The following is an 18,316-nucleotide window of genomic DNA, read 5'->3' on the forward strand; positions in this document are numbered from 1 at the left end:
TTGTAGGTTTGCACTTGTTCCATACTCTTTACATTTTCAGATGATGGACTGAACAGTGTTCCACGAGATGCTCCAGGCAGAAATCCACTTCGTGTTGACCGTGGACAGTCATGCAGGACAGCTTTTCCTTTTTTCCCTTCTGATAAAAGATGTTGAGGCAGGGAAGCCACTTAAATCAACCTCTGAAAGTAGTTGATTGCACTGAATTTTATTTGGGTGTGTAAGAGAAATGGGGATAAATATAAATGCATGCCACACTTTCAGGCCTTTATTTGTAAAAGAAAAAAGTAAAAACCACATAGGCCATCATTTTCTTTCCCCTTCCCAAATATGCACTACTTTGTATTAGTCTATTACATAAGATCAGAATAAATACATTGAAAATTTTCGTTTAGTAGTTTGGGAGGCACTGCAATTATGCCGCACAGCAGATATTAAACTTAGTTCCTCCACCTATGGCAGTACTGACTTTTTTGGTGAACCTCATAAGGTTTAACTCAACTGCCATGACTTATTCCCTCTGATTCAGCATGATTCAAGGCTAACGAGAGATGTAAAAGTTTTATTTTCTTCACAAAGTCTTAAACCCAACACATGAAAGGGGAGTTCTCACTAGTCCAAACCCATCAGGCCTCTGCTGCTCGTAGGCTTTTTGATATCCGTAACTTTGCGGGCCAAGCCAATTAAAATGACCCCCATACCCCCCAAAAAACAAACACATCCGCAAATGCACACTTCCACAGAGCCTTGTTTATGTACTCTGTGTCAGTAAATGTGTCAATATGTATCCTCTGTGCGGCAGCCTTTAATGATGTCGGCCCATCATGATAGCACAGTCAGACACTGACAGCCAGGCCATAAAGTGGAGGAACTCCAGCCGTTTCTATAGCTGCTGCAGAGTTCAAAGGCAGCCATCTTTTTCAAAACATAACAAGAAAAAAAATAAAAGATAGAAAGAAGCCGTCACAGAACAAGAGACCAAAGATGCCCTCGAGGGTTAGACGTCAAACCTCCCTCGACCCGCAGACCCCTCAGCCCACACCTTACCTCCTGGTGTGAAGACATTGTCCTGAGATGTGTGGTTGGACTGTCAGAAGCTTAGGACAAGGTCAACAGAGCCAGGTAAAGCTTCTCCTATCAGTATTATATTAGCCCACTTTCTTAAAGTCAATGCTTTGAAGTGACACCAAAGTCTGTTGCAAGTATCTCTCATCTTATGTCCTTTTTTCTAAAACACTGCAGTGTCGACATTTCAAGTATCTTTCAGCGTTTAATGTTGAGCCTTTGATTTTTTTTAAGACACTAATTTTAACATCTTCAAGGGAGAAGTGAAGTCTGCGTTTGGGTTCTTTTGTCTGCTGTCTTCTGCCCTTTCTCTCTTTCTTTGTGATTTGAAAAGATCTCTAAAGAAGAACTTGTTAAAAGGCGGATCTCCATCAAAAGTAATGCAGAATGTGCTTTTTTGGTGACATTTTTTGCTACTTGGCCATTTTAACTCAATGCCTGTCATCTCCGGGGCTCCTTTTTTACGCTTTCAAAACTAAATGTTTTCAAAGAGCAACAAACACAAAAAGACTGCATTTCAAGTGGAAAACAAACTTAGATTGTGGAAGCTTTGATTCGTTATCATACAAAGTTGAATGGCAAGAGATTTAGACAAAAGAGCATAAAACCTGAAATATACCGGGACATTTTGGGTATTCAGCGTGTTTAGACATTTGCTGCATTGTTGGTGAAAAAACATATTTGTATCTGATTCACACATGACAGCTAGAAGGTTGAAGAGTACATTTCAACAATAATAAAGTTTTAATAATTTTCCTCATGTGATGTAAAGAACAAGACATCAAGAGATAGATTCTATTTTTACTTATCTGACTTATCACTTTAGATGTTTGAACATATATTTTACTTAGGGATGTATTCATACCTGTTAAACTTCCCCAAAATTTGTCATGCTACAACAGCAACCCTTAATGTATTTTACTGCAGTTTGCAGCAGACCAAAACATAATTGTGCATAAATTTTAAGAGGACGGAAAATGATACATAGGTTTCATTTTTTTTACGATAAGACATAAATGATTTGGTGTGCAATAGGTCTCTTTACCCTGATACCCCTGAATAGATTAGGGTGTAACCAATTGCTTTCAGAGTTTCAATCCATAATAGAAATGGAAAGCATGTGGCACAACTGCAAATGTCCAATGACATGGCCGTCCAGACTTAAATCTGATTGAGTATCTGTGAAAGTACTTGAAAATTGATGTCAACAGACATTCTTCATCCAGTCTGACTGAGCTTGAGCTATTTTGCCAAGAAGAATGGGCAGACATTTCTTTACATGTGCAAAACTGGTTAAGACATACCCCTTAACCCCTGGTGGTTCTGAAAAGTATTGATGGCAGGTGAATACAAATGCCCACCACGCATTATGGATTTTCATTTGCAAAAACAGTTTTAAATCCTGTATCTCCCTTTCTTTTGCTTATCAAATATACTCTTCTTAGTGTTGATCAGCCCTATAAAATCCCAATACACTGCCATAAACTTTGTAGCTGTTATATGATAAAATGTAGACATGTTTACATGATATGAATGCTTTTGCAAGGCACTGTACAGAAAAATGGCTGCAAAAAATTATATTGTCCATTTGGACAGTGCTGTGGATTCTGCAGTTCTCTACACTGGAAAAGAAGATTTATGAACAATTAAGCCCAAAATTATTCAACCCCCTTAAATTTAAAATGATAATTTAACCTAAAAGTTTGTTTCTGATAAGAAATGAGACCAGCATCTTTTAAAATAATGCAAGTAGAATATTACCTGAAGAAACAACTAAATTATCTGTTTTACTTTACCTATTTTAAAATGGCATATCAACAATTATTTATACCCTTCTCAACAGTCATATTTATTGGGATTACAGAAATCAAACCACTCTTATTATTACTGACCAGTTTTTTACATGTTTCCACTGGACCTTTGACGATTTATCTTTGCTGATGAGGTCCAAGTGTTTGAGGTTGGAAGGCCTCCTTACCGTCACACTAATCTTTTTAGCTCTGGGTCAATTCCAAACATTAATTTTGGTCACAGAGAGAACAAATCCCACTTTGGGCTTTACTGCATCTAACCGAATCAATTCAACTTTACTGTTGCGATGATATGTAAAGAATATGTGTAAGAAGGATAGTTTATTGTTTTACTTCAAAATATGATGTTCATGAGAACTGCACAATTCATGCAATAACAGTTTTTATCACAATATTATTGTCAGGTAAGGACTGCTTGGACACAATATGTGATTGGATCATGTAGAGACATGGAGAGACTCTCGCCACCTTCGATGCCCGCATTTGATTTATATTTTCAGTGGTCATGATGCGACAGCTCACGGAAAGTGGAGGAACATGTGCTGAAGAAAAATACAGTTAAGAGTCAGGAACATCTGGGTTAATTGTAATCTACCATGTCATCACATTATTTTGCAATACTATCTTAACTATGTGTTTTCCTGATACTGTGCAGCCCTAATTTTTACGGTTGTGAAGTTTTATTTCTATTTTATTTATTAAAAGCAGAGCAACATTATATTCCCACTGGGACAAATTAAAATAAAATAATGAAGAACAAGATTTCAGAATCAGATTATGGCCTTACAAAACAAAATTTGCAGTAAATACAAAAAAAAGTATAAAACTATAAAAACTAAAGAAAAAAATAAAATAAAGAACTACTAAAAGTACATACAAAACTTTGGAAAGTACAAATTTCTGTTTCTGTTTTATACTCTTAAATAATGCACCTTTCATCAGAAAGACTCCTACAAGGATTTGTTTTCACAAATTATATGGCTTTAGTAGCTATTTTTGACATCAAGTTATAGTTATCCACTCCTAAGTGACATCCTGCGGTTTTTCCAAGGTTGCATGTTGCCAAATTACAGACTGAGATGTTTATTGTGTGTTCATAAAGCATCTATAGCCAGTTTCATTTCCAGCACAACTCATAATAACAACGTCCGTACATTGCACCTCCTTTACTGATTTTATTTTTAAATAGATAATCTGTTAACGTCCAAAAAGTGGAATGCTGAATGCAGATGCAGGGTGAGACTCTGCCGCAGGGGGAGGAGTTCAAGTATCATGGTGGCTGTTTTTCAAGTGATGCCAGGTTAGAGTAAGATGTTGATTCATGAATTGAGGCTTTGTCTGCAGTAATGTGAGTTTTGCTCTAGTCTGCTGCAGAAATAAGGTGTTTTTCAGGTCGTGACATATGGATCATGACTGACAGAAAATATATTGTTGTGAAAAGAACAATATATGTGATTAGCTAAATTTTTCATAAATAAAAAAAAATGTAAGGTTATTTGCAGCAAGAAGGTAGTGGGTTAGAATCCCTGCCTATGGTCTTTCTGCAATAAGTTTGTGTGTTTTCCACATGCTGTTAGGTACATTAGTCTCTGCCCTTTGGTATAGGTGTGTGTGAGCATGGTTTTTTGTCCTGTGTCTCTCGACACTGGTAACACTGGTTGGGGTATCCCGCCTCTCACCAATAATCTGGATGGATGGATGGATGGATGGATGGATGGATGGATGGATGGATGGATGGAGTTAACTACCTTGCCCAAAGGGACATCAACATGTCACAGGAGCAAGCTAGAACTGAACCCAAATCTGCAGGACATCTTGCCTTTGAGCCACAGATGCTCGTTTGGCCAATTAGGTGTGGGGGATAAAATCTATTTTTCAATGGCATCAAGATGGGGACATGAACAATTTTTAAAAGATTAACAAACATTCAATTATCTTTGTAAATAATTGAATTTTACATGATGTAAAAGGCCGAACTCTGAACTGTGTAACTGGAACAGCAAGGCAGTTTATGGTTTTCATGTCTTGGTGTCAGTTATGACCAGCAGAGGCTCAGCATTAAATGGAGAGGTGTGACAATGAAATGAGGTTTGAGGTGGATTTATTGTCCAACTGCAGGTCATGTATACACCAACACCATCAAACACTGAAAGCAGCTGTCTGCCTTTTATAGCCAGTCTGCCCTGAGTGATTTACAGGAAGAAACCATAAAATGGGAATAATCCAAAAAGAAGAAATAAACAATATTTACAAAAACCTAACAACAGAACAATAAATGGTACCCAATAAATATTTACATAAATATAAATCATTACAGCCAAACAAATCTTAGGTCAATCAAAAGTATACATAAGATTTAGCAGTTACTCCAAGCACTGCCCTCCTTATCCAAATGGTTTGCTCTAAGAGCCTTTAAGCAACACCTGGAGCATATATCTCCCTTTTGCTGTCAACCTGCTGAGGAGTCAAACCAGGAAGAGGTGAGTGCTTTTCAATTTAACAAGTTGGTTGTTAAACAAAGAATTAAACCCAAAACAAATCTAAACCAACTCTGAAATTAGTATATACACTCTCTTTTTACAGAAAGGATGGCCAGTCCCCCTGCTTCTCCAGAATGTGTCTGAAAATGTCTGAGCAGAACTTTAATAAAGAACTCAAACAACTCAAATGTTTGGTCTTTAGCTAATACATAAATAACACAACATCAATAATCACGTTCATCATGTTTGGGTAGTTATTGGGTTTAGAAGGGTCTTTGGTTTCCTATTATTAGCTTCCTGTTTTTTATTTTTGGTTAGTCTGGTCCTTCCTGTGTTCTCTTCCAGTTTTCTTACATCTTTCTGAGTACCCTAGTCTTCTGTTGATTTTGAGTCTCTTTTTGTTCTGCCTATTAGTTTCTGGTTTAGTTCCTATTCTGTCATTCATTCTCTTTGATTCCCTATGTTATCTGATTACACTCTAAGCTGGTTCCATTCTGCTCATTGGTCTCATCTGTTTCTTGTTCCTCTCATCAACTCTCCTCAGTATATATAACCCTTCGGTTCTTTAGTCACCGCTGATTCATCTTCTCAATCCTGTTCTAGTCTGCCCTCCACCGTTGTCCCTCGATGTTACTGGATTGTTTTTGGATTTAACTAGTTTCATGATCTACAATTAATTTTTGGGGTTGATTTTTGGACCTTGGACTGATGATTCTTTTTGTATTATTAAACTAAAGGTTTGCATTCCTTTGCCTGCGTTTGGGTCCTCCACAAGCACCACCCCTTTTGACAATTGTGAAAACACAAGAGTAAACTAACTACCCCCTTGCTGGCTTGGTAAAATAAAAATGAAAATTTAAAACACAACAAACATGAGGAACAGTCATACAAGGTTTTTTCCCTCTCAGAAGTAAAACAACTAATCATACCCTGCAAACATCAAAGATGTTGGCAGAAGACTTTATTAAAAGGTCCCTACCAATGATGGGGTGGCAATATTTAATTTATGGTCGCATCAAGTGCCTAAAGATTTCCTCCCCTACTAAACATCTGACAGGAGTTGTACCAGACCATGCAAAATTCTAATAGATTATATTCCAATGTATCATTTCTGGGCTGTATTGTGTCCTATGTATTAAGATATGCATTCTGGTGTCTTCTACATGACCTGTACACACCATTACATGTATGTACAGTTGCTAAATTAAGTAAAGTAAGCCATCAAGAGAAAAATAGAATGCAAGATATTTAACACACAGAAAGTGAAAAAAAGCTGAATCTCTTGTTTGTGTTTTGTCGCTACACTCAGTAACACGTAGCAGGTGTGGCGCAGCTACAATGTCAGGGTTGTCATCCTCCCATCTTTTCCTTTTTTTCTCCTGATCTCGCTCTTTTCCATCCCAGGATACCAGTTTTGTAACCATGTATGGATTCATCAAACAAAAGTGAGCCTCACATCACATCAGATAAAGAAACCATGCCTGGGCACTTCTAACAGCTTCCATAAGATGCCTGTTTCAAGTCCTCACAAGAGGGCTGCCTCTCACTGAAGTTCAAATGAATCGCTTTTGGGCACGAGTTTTCCGCGGGGGTGGGGGGGGGGTAAGCTTGCTCAACCCTGTACCAAACTCACATTTCCTACCAAGGAGCTACGTGAGGGGAAAGAATTTTCAAAAGTGCAGCTTGTGGGCAAAGAAACCGATTCCCTCTTTTCTGTCTTTCAAGTAGCCTCCCCCTCCTCCTCTCTATCCCACTTTTATCACCCAGCAGTTCACCCCCCATCCCCTTGAGTCGCTAGTGCAGTGTCAACAATATTCAGTGAATGTGGCCATCTGATGAAAATCAGCTTTGCTCAATAAGATCCACATTCAAAAAGAATTTAAAAAATATTTTCCTTATCTCCTCCTATGCGCCCAGTCTATGGTGAAAAAGAACTAATCGCCTGGTTATTGGAGCCTTGTGATCCACAATATGCCCCTGCTGAACGGTTCTTCACCATAAGGACCCACCATTGAATAAAGACAAAGTACAAAAGGCTTGATTATGACTATTCGACTTTGATCACAGAACAATAGCTCAACCAATACCAATCCTTATGAGTTCCTCAGGGTTAAACATCCTGGGAAAACAGTGTTAAGCTGTGTCAAATTAAGTCGGGATGGGAGGGGGGGGGGGGGGGGGGGGTTGTTTAATAGCTTGAAACTCCAGATCTCCCACTAAATGTCTTCTCCCATGAGCCTTTGCCCACTGTGCCCCTCCTCCTTCCCTTTAGTGAGGTCTAATTTTCCTGTTTTCTCCGAGAAGATTTCACGGATCATAAGATCAAAAGCTTGCATAAGCTCCGTGTTTGTTTACATCAGCCTACACCCTGGCAAAATAAAGCAGCACTGAATATCCTTCTCTTTCACTTTCCTGGCTTGCACTCATCCCGCTGTCACTCATGACCTTCCACCTCCACTCACTTTATAGCTCTGATTCGCTTTCTTTTTTTTTATCCTCTTCCAGTTCTCCAAAGCAGGAGATGAGATCAGGGAAACAGAAGCCTTTACCTTTTTTCACAATATGATCCATATTCATGAGGAAATTCCAAAGAGCGTGCAGTTAAGGCTAAAGCTAAACTTGCATCCTTTGAAAAGTGCCGTCTCTTTCCACGAGAGCAGCTGACTCAAGCCTGTCTGGCACTTTTTTTTTGACACAGCTTAAATGAGGTCCTTTGACACTTAAAATGGAAGTGTGACAAGAGGGACAAAAACAACCATGATATCAACACATGAATAAATAATCTGTTTGCCTTTTCGGTGTCCCATTTCGACAAACGACAGGCCATCCCTGCAGAAAGATGTCTGTGACTCATTTGGTGATGAACTGTTTTGAATGAACACATCCCTTTGATGTTCAGCTGAGTTTTGACATGCCTTTATAGTCCTATTGTTTTGTATGGTAATTTTTCACTGACTTAAATCAGGCAATATTGTGAAGAAACTTATAAAGTAACACAAACTCTTTTGATTACTTTATTGTTTTTTTAAAGCTAGTTTGGACAGAGAGTCCTTTCTGAAAGGAATTAATAGCGAAAAAATATGCCTACGGCAAAAACTATATGAAATGACAATTTGATAGGTTCTAATACATAAAAAAATGCAAATCATTTTTGTTTTTTACTTGTTTCTATTTATAGTCCAGTCATTCACCCTCATTGGAAAACATCAAGACATAAGAAGAAATTCAGACATTTTTTAAAGTAATGTTTCCTATCAATCAGTATCTTACCCTTATATGGTCATATTTAATCAACTCATATGTAACAGAAAAGGTAATTTAATTCACTATAGAAACTTCAATATCTTGTATCTGATTTTGTGTGATAGACCCGGTGAAATGTTGAACATAACTGCGAACTGAAAACTCTTTAAAAATAAAAATATGAAGTGTGGACAGCATTTTAATTTAGCCCCTCTGAATCAATACTTTGTAGAACCATCTGTTGCTACAACTAGCAGTCTTGCTAATCTGGAGATTAAAATTTTTGCCCGTTCTTCTTGTCAAAGGAGCTAAAGCTCAGTCAGACTGGATAGACTTACTGTGAACATCAATTTTCGAGTCACGGCACAGATTCTAAACTACAAGTCTGCACTTTGACTGGGACATTCTAGCACATGAATATGCATTCATCTGAACTATTTTAATGCTCTGGATGTATTTCTAGGTGTGTTGTCCTACTGGAAAGATGAACTTTTTCCTCAGTCTAAAGTCTTTTGCAGTAGTCTCTAACAGGTTTTTGTGTTCCACAATTGCCCTGTAAGTAGCTTTATCCATCTAAATGCATCCATCAATCCCATCCAGCTACCCTTTCACAGCATGCTGCCACCAACATTATTGTGGGAATTGTGTGTTCAGGCAGGTACGTAGTGTTAGGTTCCCCCACATATAGTGTTTTGCATGTAATCCAAAAAGTTACAAACTTTCTTTTTAACAAGAACTGTCTTCTTGCCACATGCCAAACTTTAATTAGTTACACTGGACTATATTTAGGTATTCAGAAGTATCAGAGTAAGGGGCCCTGTATGACACATTATCAAGGTATTTATTTTTAAAAGATTTTGGAAACCAGGTATGATTGTCTTTCCACTAGACAAATATGGGCTATGTAGTGCTGGTCCATTACATAAAATCCCAAAAAAATTAATCGAAGTTTGCGGTTATAGCCTTAAAAAATGTTTAAAAGTTGTTTTTGGTTTTTATACCTAACCGCATCCACTGCTCAATGGGTTCTACCACCGATGCTATCTGAGTTCTAATTCTTAGATGGGCCAGAGGAAAGAAACTTCTTTGGCAGGAGCTTGAGGTTGGCTCAGGGAGACCAACAATATTTCAAAATGCTGTGAGGCCCATGTTTAGTTTTGAGGTTAATCTGCCTAATTTAAAACACAAAACCCAAAGATCATAGGTCTTCAACTTTATCTTCAACAAACCAGAAACTTCAGTTCCGTCTCAGTTCTTAAAGGGGATCTATTATGCAAAATTCACTTTTTGATCATTTTTATACTTCCATTTGGGTCTCTAATGCTTCTACAAAAAGTCCAAATGCAAGGTTTCAAAACTGGCACCTAGCAACGTTATCTGAGTCCCCCCCCTGACTAGCAACTGAAGCGGAGCTCCACCCACTTGATTTTCAGTAGAGGATCACGTGTCGCTTTACAATGGCGGAGCTCCACCCACTTGATTTTCAGTAGAGGATCACGTGTCGCTATACAATGGCTACCCTCCAAAGCAATTGTTCTGTTGTTGGCTGCAAAGACCCAGATGTGTCCATGTACATTCTCCCACTGTCGGATAACAGAGATTCGTGGCTTCATATTATTTTTGAGGGCAATGTTCCAGTCACAATGCCGAAGACAGTACTGGTTTGCGTGAATCATTTCACCACGGACTGCTTTTAGAACTCACATCAGTATACGTCAGCATTTGCAGAAACACTTAGACTGAAGAAAAATTCAGCTTGTGGCAAGTCTGCAGATGACAGAAATGTAAGTACTTATTGTTGAGTCTTATAGGTTTCGGTTTCATTTTCATGTACAAAGTGCTGGTCAGGGGGCCAGATACAGCTAATTTGCATAAAAGTGACAGAGCCCTAAAACAGCTCATTCTGACGGGAGCTCAAAAAAAGGGGAAACTGAGGAGGTGAAATTTCATTATGTGAGAATGATTTTGTGCAAAAAATGTTTTGTATAGCGCATAAACCTATCCTAAATGTTTAAAAGGAAGTATAATAGATCACCTTTAAACACTGCTGGCTTTTTCTATATCGTTAGGTACTGTTAATTAAATCCTTCTCATGAAGCTTTTATAAACAAAGATTTTAGTTTAAAGCTGTGTTAACATTTTCGTCAGGAGATATTAGGACATCTGTTTGTAGGGATACTGATGTAAATACAGTGATTTGTGTAGTCACACTGCCTCCCTGCTCTGCAATACTCCACAAGTTCAGAATTAAACACAGAAGATCAAACATTACTGAGATTTTTACATGGTAATATGCAATCAGTATGAATGTGTGCACATGTGTTTTGTTTCCTATGTTTAGGGCCAGACTACAGCGGGGTCCCACAGCAAGGGTCCAGGCCAGACTTTAGGAATCACTGTAACAGAAGACATGTGCCCTGCCTGTCATGTGAATTGCCTCACTGATTAGAAGGTTAATAATGTATGAAACTATCTGGATCTGGATCTGTCTTTTCTTTTGCCACAAAACTCAACCCAAGATTTTGACTGTGTCGTAAATTAAAGTCTCTTACTAAAATATCCACAACATTGAAGGTTTCCACATTTTGTCATATTGCAATCACAAGTCTCAATGCATTTTATTGGGAATTTGTGTGGTAAACCAACACAAAATCATTTATAATTGTAAAGTGTAAGGACAATGATAAGTGGTTTCAAAAGTTTCAACAACTTAAAAACTGAAAACCATTTCATTGATTTGTATTTAGCCCTTTTTATTCAGTACAACCATTTTTTTGTCCAGGTCCATTTTGTCAAATTTAATCCAATTGGTATATATTTCGTTGCAGTCAGATTGAGTAAATTAGTAATCGTAAAACAGCAATTTTTGCTAAGATGATTAGCCTAGGAAATCGGCTGACTACTAACTTAGAAAGGTTTAATAATAATTTCCAGGGTCATGTGGTCATTATTATTTAAGTGAAAACATTGCTTTGTCACTTATATTTTGATTCCACTTCTCTCAATTATTTTATCAAAGTCACATCTCTTTTTGATTCTTCTCTTTTAAATAAAATGTGATAATACAAAAAGTTTAGAGAGACAAGAAGAGACAGGAACACTGTGATATGTCTCTTTCTTCCCTGTAGTATGGGAAAATATTTACCTGGTGCTGGCTCTTTTGAACAGTGTTGACTGACGCTGTCAACAAGGACAGGTGCAGCCAGACTTGCCACAACAAGCCCATCAACACCTTTCCAGAGTTCAAGTCGAAAAACAGTCTTGAGAAATGTTGAGCTTTCTGGTGTGTTTTCATTTCCTCCTCTGCACTAATGGTCATGTTTATGATTTATTTAATTGTAACAAAGAGTCATTCTTTTTCCAAGACATAAAAGAGTCATATGAAAAATTCTGTATCACAGTAAAAGTTAACTAGTTTCATTTTTCTGCTTTGGTTACAAAATCAAAATAAGCTGATAACGGCACACCCCTAAGACTGCTAGATTAAATGAAACTTGGTTTATTTTTGCTATTTCCATTGTACTTTTGGTCAATCAGAATAAATTTGAATTAAAATACTTCTGCTAGTTTATTACTGTTATCCCCACTAATCTGGAACAAACTTCCAGAAACTGCAAAAACACTGAAACCCTGCATTCCTTTAAATCAAGATTAAAAACCTGTTTGTTTAGAGTTGCCTTTGACTGATCTACCTAAACTATTAACTAAAATATCATAAGTCTCAGTCTGTAGTTCAGTATTTCTTTAGTTTCCTTTATTATGCCACTGCAATATAATTTTATTCTTTGTTTTCTTTTATATGTCTTCATGTAAAGCACATTGCATAGTTTTGTTACTGGAATCTACTATACAAATAAACGTGCCTTGCCTTGCTTTGGTTGTGCTTTCATCACAAAAATGAGTTAAAGTGACTATTGTCTACTGTTAGGGACCAAAAACAACAACCCATGACCTGGACCTGTCTAGCAGTAGATCTGCAAGAGGCCAGTGCACAAGATGGTCACAGGGAAACACAGAGAAACTGCAGTGCATGCACACACTCAAATCTAGCTGTTATTTTATGGAGGTAAATTTGTCTCAATATTATTCAATTAAACAAAAAACTAATCTCAATCAAAAAAATAAATTGTGGTCAAAACGTTTGGAATATTCAATAAAAAAATCTAATCTCAATCAAAAAATATTAAGTTATGATCAAAACCTTCAGAGTTGTAATGATTATTATTTTTTTTTAATTTAATATTTTATTTTGGGGAGAAAAAAAATTTGTTTGATAAAACTTTTTTTTTGATTAAAATGACAAATTTTTTCTCACGAAGAGAAAAAAGTTATTTGCAAAACGTAAACTTTTATTTGCGCATGTCAAAAATCTTTGGTTACGACTCGCTCTTTTGGTTTTGACGCTCTCTGTTTTTGGTTGAACTCAACAAATTTTGAGTGCAGGAAACATGAACATCCTGGGCGGGGCCTAAAGACGAACGCTGTAAGACGTTTCCCTATTGGTTAGTGCTGACTAAAGCCGCAGACTCTGATCCCCCCACCTCTGAACTTCTGCTCGAAGTGCAGGGCTTGCAGCGTCGCTTCAGTGAGGAGACATCAACTGTACAGAAGAAAACTGCGGTTAGGTGAGCCGACAGTCAGAAATACGCGGTCCCGCCAGCCGACACCAGCTCTCTCTTAAAAATTAGCGTTGGGCATACAAGGTGCATTACGGTAATGGAGCAGAAAGGATGCCAATCCTGGCAACGGTTGAGAAAATAAGAGGAAAACAGAAAAGTAACCTACAGAACATTTATATTAATTACGCATTTGTCCCACTTTCAGGAATATATTTCTCCAAAACCATGAGAGATGACAACACAATCTCTTCAGATTTTATTAGAGGGTCATCTATATTATAACCAGAATTAGTATTTCATAATTTCACTGTAGGTTTCTGGAGAAATACACAACTACCCCAACAAAGTACCACAAACGCTTCTTTTTGGTGAGGTCGATGAGATCCTGGGAAGTGGTCTGGACAACTTAAAGTGCAAGAGCATCCAGATCTCCTCTGACCTCTCCTGGACCGGAAACGCCCCTCGCCTGTTGAAGAAGGTACAACAACAGCTCTTCTTCATCTCCTCAGCTGCTTACAGATATCTACAGGGCCACGGTGGAAAGCACTCTGTGTCTCAGCAGGACAGTGTGGTGAGGGAACTGCACAGGAGAGGAAGTATCACGGGTTGTGAGGACAACACACAGGATTATGGGATGCCATCTGCCCGACATAGACTCTGTTTTATACTATTTCTCCCAACCTTTACAGTAAAATTATGAAATACTAATTCTGGTTATAATATAGATGACCCTCTAATAAAATCTGAAGAGATTGTGTTGTCACCTCTCATGGTTTTGGAGAAATAAATTCCTGAAAGTGGGACAAATGCATATAATGGTTGAGCATTTTGAGGTATTTTGAAAAGATATTTCTCCAAAAACTGTACAGTAAAATATTAAATATAATTTTTTTTACATAAAACATGAATATGAAAGTTGTAAAAATGTAATTAATATAAATGTTCTGTAGGTTACTTTTCTGTTTTCCTCTTATTTTCTCAACCGTTGCCAGGATCGGCGTCCTTTCTGCTCCATTACCGTAATGCACCTTGTATGCATTACGGTAATCTTTAAGGAAGAGCTAGTGTCGGCTGGCGGGACCGCGTATTTCTGACTGTCGGCTCACTTAACCGCAGTTTTCTTCTGTACAGTTGATGTCTCCTCACTGAAGCGACGCTGCAAGCCCTGCACTTCGAGCAGAAGTTCAGAGGTGAAGGGGATCAGAGTCTGCGGCTTTAGTCAGCGCTAACCAATAGGGAAACGTCTTACAGCGTTCATCTTTAGGCCCTGCCCAGGATGTTTCCAGAACTCAAAATTCGTTGAGTTCAACCAAAAACAGAGAGCGTCAAAACCAAAAAAACGAGACTCGTAACCAAAGATTTTTGACCTGCGCAAATAAAAGTTTATGCTTTGCAAATAACTTTGTTTTCTTCGTGAAAAAAAATGAGTAATTTTAATCAAAAAAAAGTTTTTATCAAACAATTTTGTTTCTTCCCAAAATAAAATATTCCATTTAAAAAAAAATAATCGTTACAACTCTGAAAGTTTTGATCACAACTTAATATTTTTTGATTGAAATTAGTTTTTTTGATTGAATATTCGAAAAGTTTTGACCACAATTTATTTTTTGGATTGAGATTATTTTTTTTTTTGATTGAAATTAGTTTTTTGTTTGATTGAATAATATTGAGACAAATTAACCTCCATATTTATTTCAGCTTTTAACTTTGTTCTGTATTTTCTCTTCCTAGAAGCTACACCTGGCCTGGCATAATCAGAGAGAATGAGTTGCAGCTGAGGCAGAGAGATAGGGAAAGCAGCTGAAGGAGGGAGATTAATTAGCAAGAGCAGAGCAGAAAAAGAAATGTAAAGAAACCTGGGGATAACAAGTACAAAGAACACAGGAATAAACAAGGAAATTTAATACAAAGAATGAACTAATAAGGAAAACATCTAACAAAATTAGCAGAGAGCAATAAACTAAGGGAAGCAAGACCTAAAGAACAAAATAAACAACACAAAATGGTCAAAATACACACAACAGAAAATCAAAACCCAAATAACTCAGGACAGTTTTTTAACTTAACTAAATGGGTTCATTATCACTACCTAACTTCTGTCCCAACAGCAAAAATCCAACATGTAGGTAAAATAATTGAGCTGGCAACAAAAGAAGTGACATTTTTTTAGCAAGAAAATCTGGGCTGGTTTGACGTTTTTCAAGTCTTGAATCATTAACGTAGTTATTGTGCTTTCAACAGAATGCAGTAGCACAAGAAGAAGCAATAAATCATGTGCTCCTCTACCACTTCAATCCTTAATTAAAGGGGTGGGGCTCCACATTAAATGAAGCACATGAAACAGCTGCCTACCACTATCTGTGAAAAGGATCTCTGCAGAGTATTATATTTAAAGTCTGATCCTATGTAGACTACATGCCAAAGGTGTGCAACAATGAATGGAATGTGGCCACTACCCTCTACAAGGCAGTTGGATCACGACTGACTTTTGTGGTTGGGTCTCAGAAACAGGAAAGGAAGAGGGTGAGAGCAAACTTCCTGGTTCTGGTTCTAATTAAACTAATCCGACCTTTGCCAACAGTTATGCTGCCCAAGGCGAGTGAAAGAGTTGAAGCAGCAAAGCTTCATGCATAGAGAGAAAAAATTCAAGAAGTTTCTACAACTTTTTAATTACCCAACATATTTGCTTCACTAGAAAACTTAAGCAAGAACCTTTCAGATGTGCAAACATGCAATCCTGCTTCTTTTATTAAACAAAATTTGAGGCTTTACAGTGCATCAGGCAGTTTTATTAAACAGCATTTTGTTTATATCCAGTGTTTATGTATAAAATAAAATGTGACCACTGCCTGGACGAGAGCCAAGTTAAACGATAATTTGGACAACTCATTTCTTTCTGCTCATCAGAAACAAATACTTAACACAATCTAATAAGAACCATATGCCTGTCTTTCTTCTCCCGGCATCCTCTTTCACCACCCTCTTTTCCATGAGGAACATATAAATATTAAGAGCCATAAACACATGTGGTTAGTCATAAAACTGGAAATTCACCCAACCAACTCCCTTTTCTCTTTTTTACGCCCCCGGCCTCGACCTCCTCATCCGACGGACCAAACCCCCAAGAGCAGAGGAGAGAGGAAGAAAGACTATGAACCAGGACAACAACAACAAAAACAAGAACAAAAAATGTTGTAGGGCTTTGGAAAACTTGACTTGATTGTCTGTGTATGAAAAGCAATGAGAAGATGGACACGCTGGTAATAGAATGAAGAAAGGAGAGAGACAGGGCTGCACAATCATTTAACCACTGTAGCGGTTCGTTTTGTTGGGGTAGGCATGTTAGCCTTCCAAGATGAGGAACACAAACAAGAGAAGTCAGTGCTGAGTATTTAAAACACAACTGGGCATCAGTTGTCCATTAGTTTGTTTTGATCTGATCCCCCATGCAGACCACTATTTTCAGCTCACAAACTTTTTACCTTCTCATCTAACTCTGTCTCTTTCCATCATCAAGACCAATTAGCCTAATCGCTTGTGCTTGAGGGATTGTTATCATCTTGGGTGTTAGACAAAAATGGCTTGCAGCTGGATTATGTACAGCTCAATCTGTAACAGGTGCTAGGATCTGTAGGGAAAGGGTAAACAATGGCGGCTAAGCCCAGAGCTTTGCCAGATGAAGTGTCTTGGATGGCCCAGGTGATTCTCTGAGAATTATTTATGCATCTGTGAGCTCTTAGAGAGGTTTTAGAGTTTTGGGGGATATGAATCACCAATACTAGATGCAGAGGTGACTCAGAGTTTTAAACTGTTGAAGGTGTATAAAAATCTAATGTTCAACGTTCTGATTTCCCTCGCCTGTTTTCCAGGAGTCACATGACAGGGTCACATGACTGAGGCTAGTTTTTATCCCTGTGGTGCCTGGGAGGCGTCCAAAGCCAGAGTGGCCTCACCACATTTCCCGCAGCTGTCTGGGGAATGGCCTGTGGAGCTGAAGGTATGTGTGAGGCACAACACTGAAGCACTGTGGTCGTTTTAGGATTAAAGCACAGAAAAATCCCCCAGTTTCTAAATACAAGCTCAGTTCAATACTGTCTGTGGTGGCCACACCCAGGCAAGACAACATGTATGGACAGCAATGTTGGTAGCTTCTGCACTTTATTTTTTCAGGGCCGCTGAACATTAACCGCATCTTTCATGTGACTCATCTGCTATCAAATTAAATTATATTACTGCTGATGTTCCATTTCGCTGCTTATCGATACATTTTGGCTCATTTTTATCCTGAAAAAGACAGTTACTGTTAAACTATGAAATCTTTTAAACTTTTAATATTGGTATTATTTAATATGTGGGCCATTTTATGACCTTTCGATCTATCTAAAGTGCCTTTTACATTTATTCCAAGTGAGACTTTTCATATTGTATCACATTACACCCACAACTTTCATTGTTTTACATTGTGATTTTATTTGTTAGACCAACATAATGTAGTGCTTAATTATAAAGTGGAAGGAAAAGGATACATGGGTTTCAACATTTTTAACAAATACAAATCTGTTATATGTGATTTGCATTTGTATTCAGCCCTTCTGAGTCAAAACCGTGTAGAACCAGATTTAACTGCAGTTACATCTAAGTCTTTTGGAGGTATGACTACCAGCTTTACACATCTAGAAATTCTGTACACTTTTATGCAAAGTTGCCTAATCTCAGTCAGATTTTATTGAGAGTGTTTGGGAACCTCAATCTTCATGTATTGATACTGATTCTCAATTGGATTTCAGTCTGTACTTTGACTGGACAATCTTATAAATTAATATGCTCTGATTTATGTTTAGGGCTGATGTCTATCTGGAAAATAAACCTCTGTGCCAGTCTCAAGTCTTTGCCTCTAAGATGTTTTTCCTCTAGGATTACCCTGCCCTGCGGGAAGATTAACCTTCTTGGCTCATCTTCCCATTAACTCTGACCAGCCTTCATGTCCCTGCTGAAGAAAAATATTCCCACAGCATGATGCAACCACCGCCAGGTTTCATAATAAAGATGTTGTTGTCAGGTTGCAGTGTTTTGCAGTTTTTTTTTTTTTAAACCACAT

At 37.8% G+C, this 18,316-nt stretch overlaps 1 long non-coding RNA gene across 2 annotated transcripts; it reads left to right on the plus strand.

Annotated features, from left to right (window-relative positions):
* The first annotated feature begins 959 nt into the window (after positions 1-959).
* On the plus strand, positions 960-18,269 carry LOC124867782. 2 transcript variants are annotated; one of them, XR_007038146.1, is made up of 4 exons: positions 960-1,122; positions 10,941-11,051; positions 17,088-17,215; positions 18,133-18,269. It is a non-coding gene; the product is annotated as an uncharacterized LOC124867782 (long non-coding RNA). The 2 variants fall into 2 exon arrangements; XR_007038147.1 differs by lacking the exon at positions 10,941-11,051.
* Positions 18,270-18,316: the final 47 nt, after the last annotated feature.

This window comes from Girardinichthys multiradiatus, chromosome 5, assembly GCF_021462225.1.
Source record: "Girardinichthys multiradiatus isolate DD_20200921_A chromosome 5, DD_fGirMul_XY1, whole genome shotgun sequence".
Classification (NCBI taxonomy): domain Eukaryota; kingdom Metazoa; phylum Chordata; class Actinopteri; order Cyprinodontiformes; family Goodeidae; genus Girardinichthys; species Girardinichthys multiradiatus.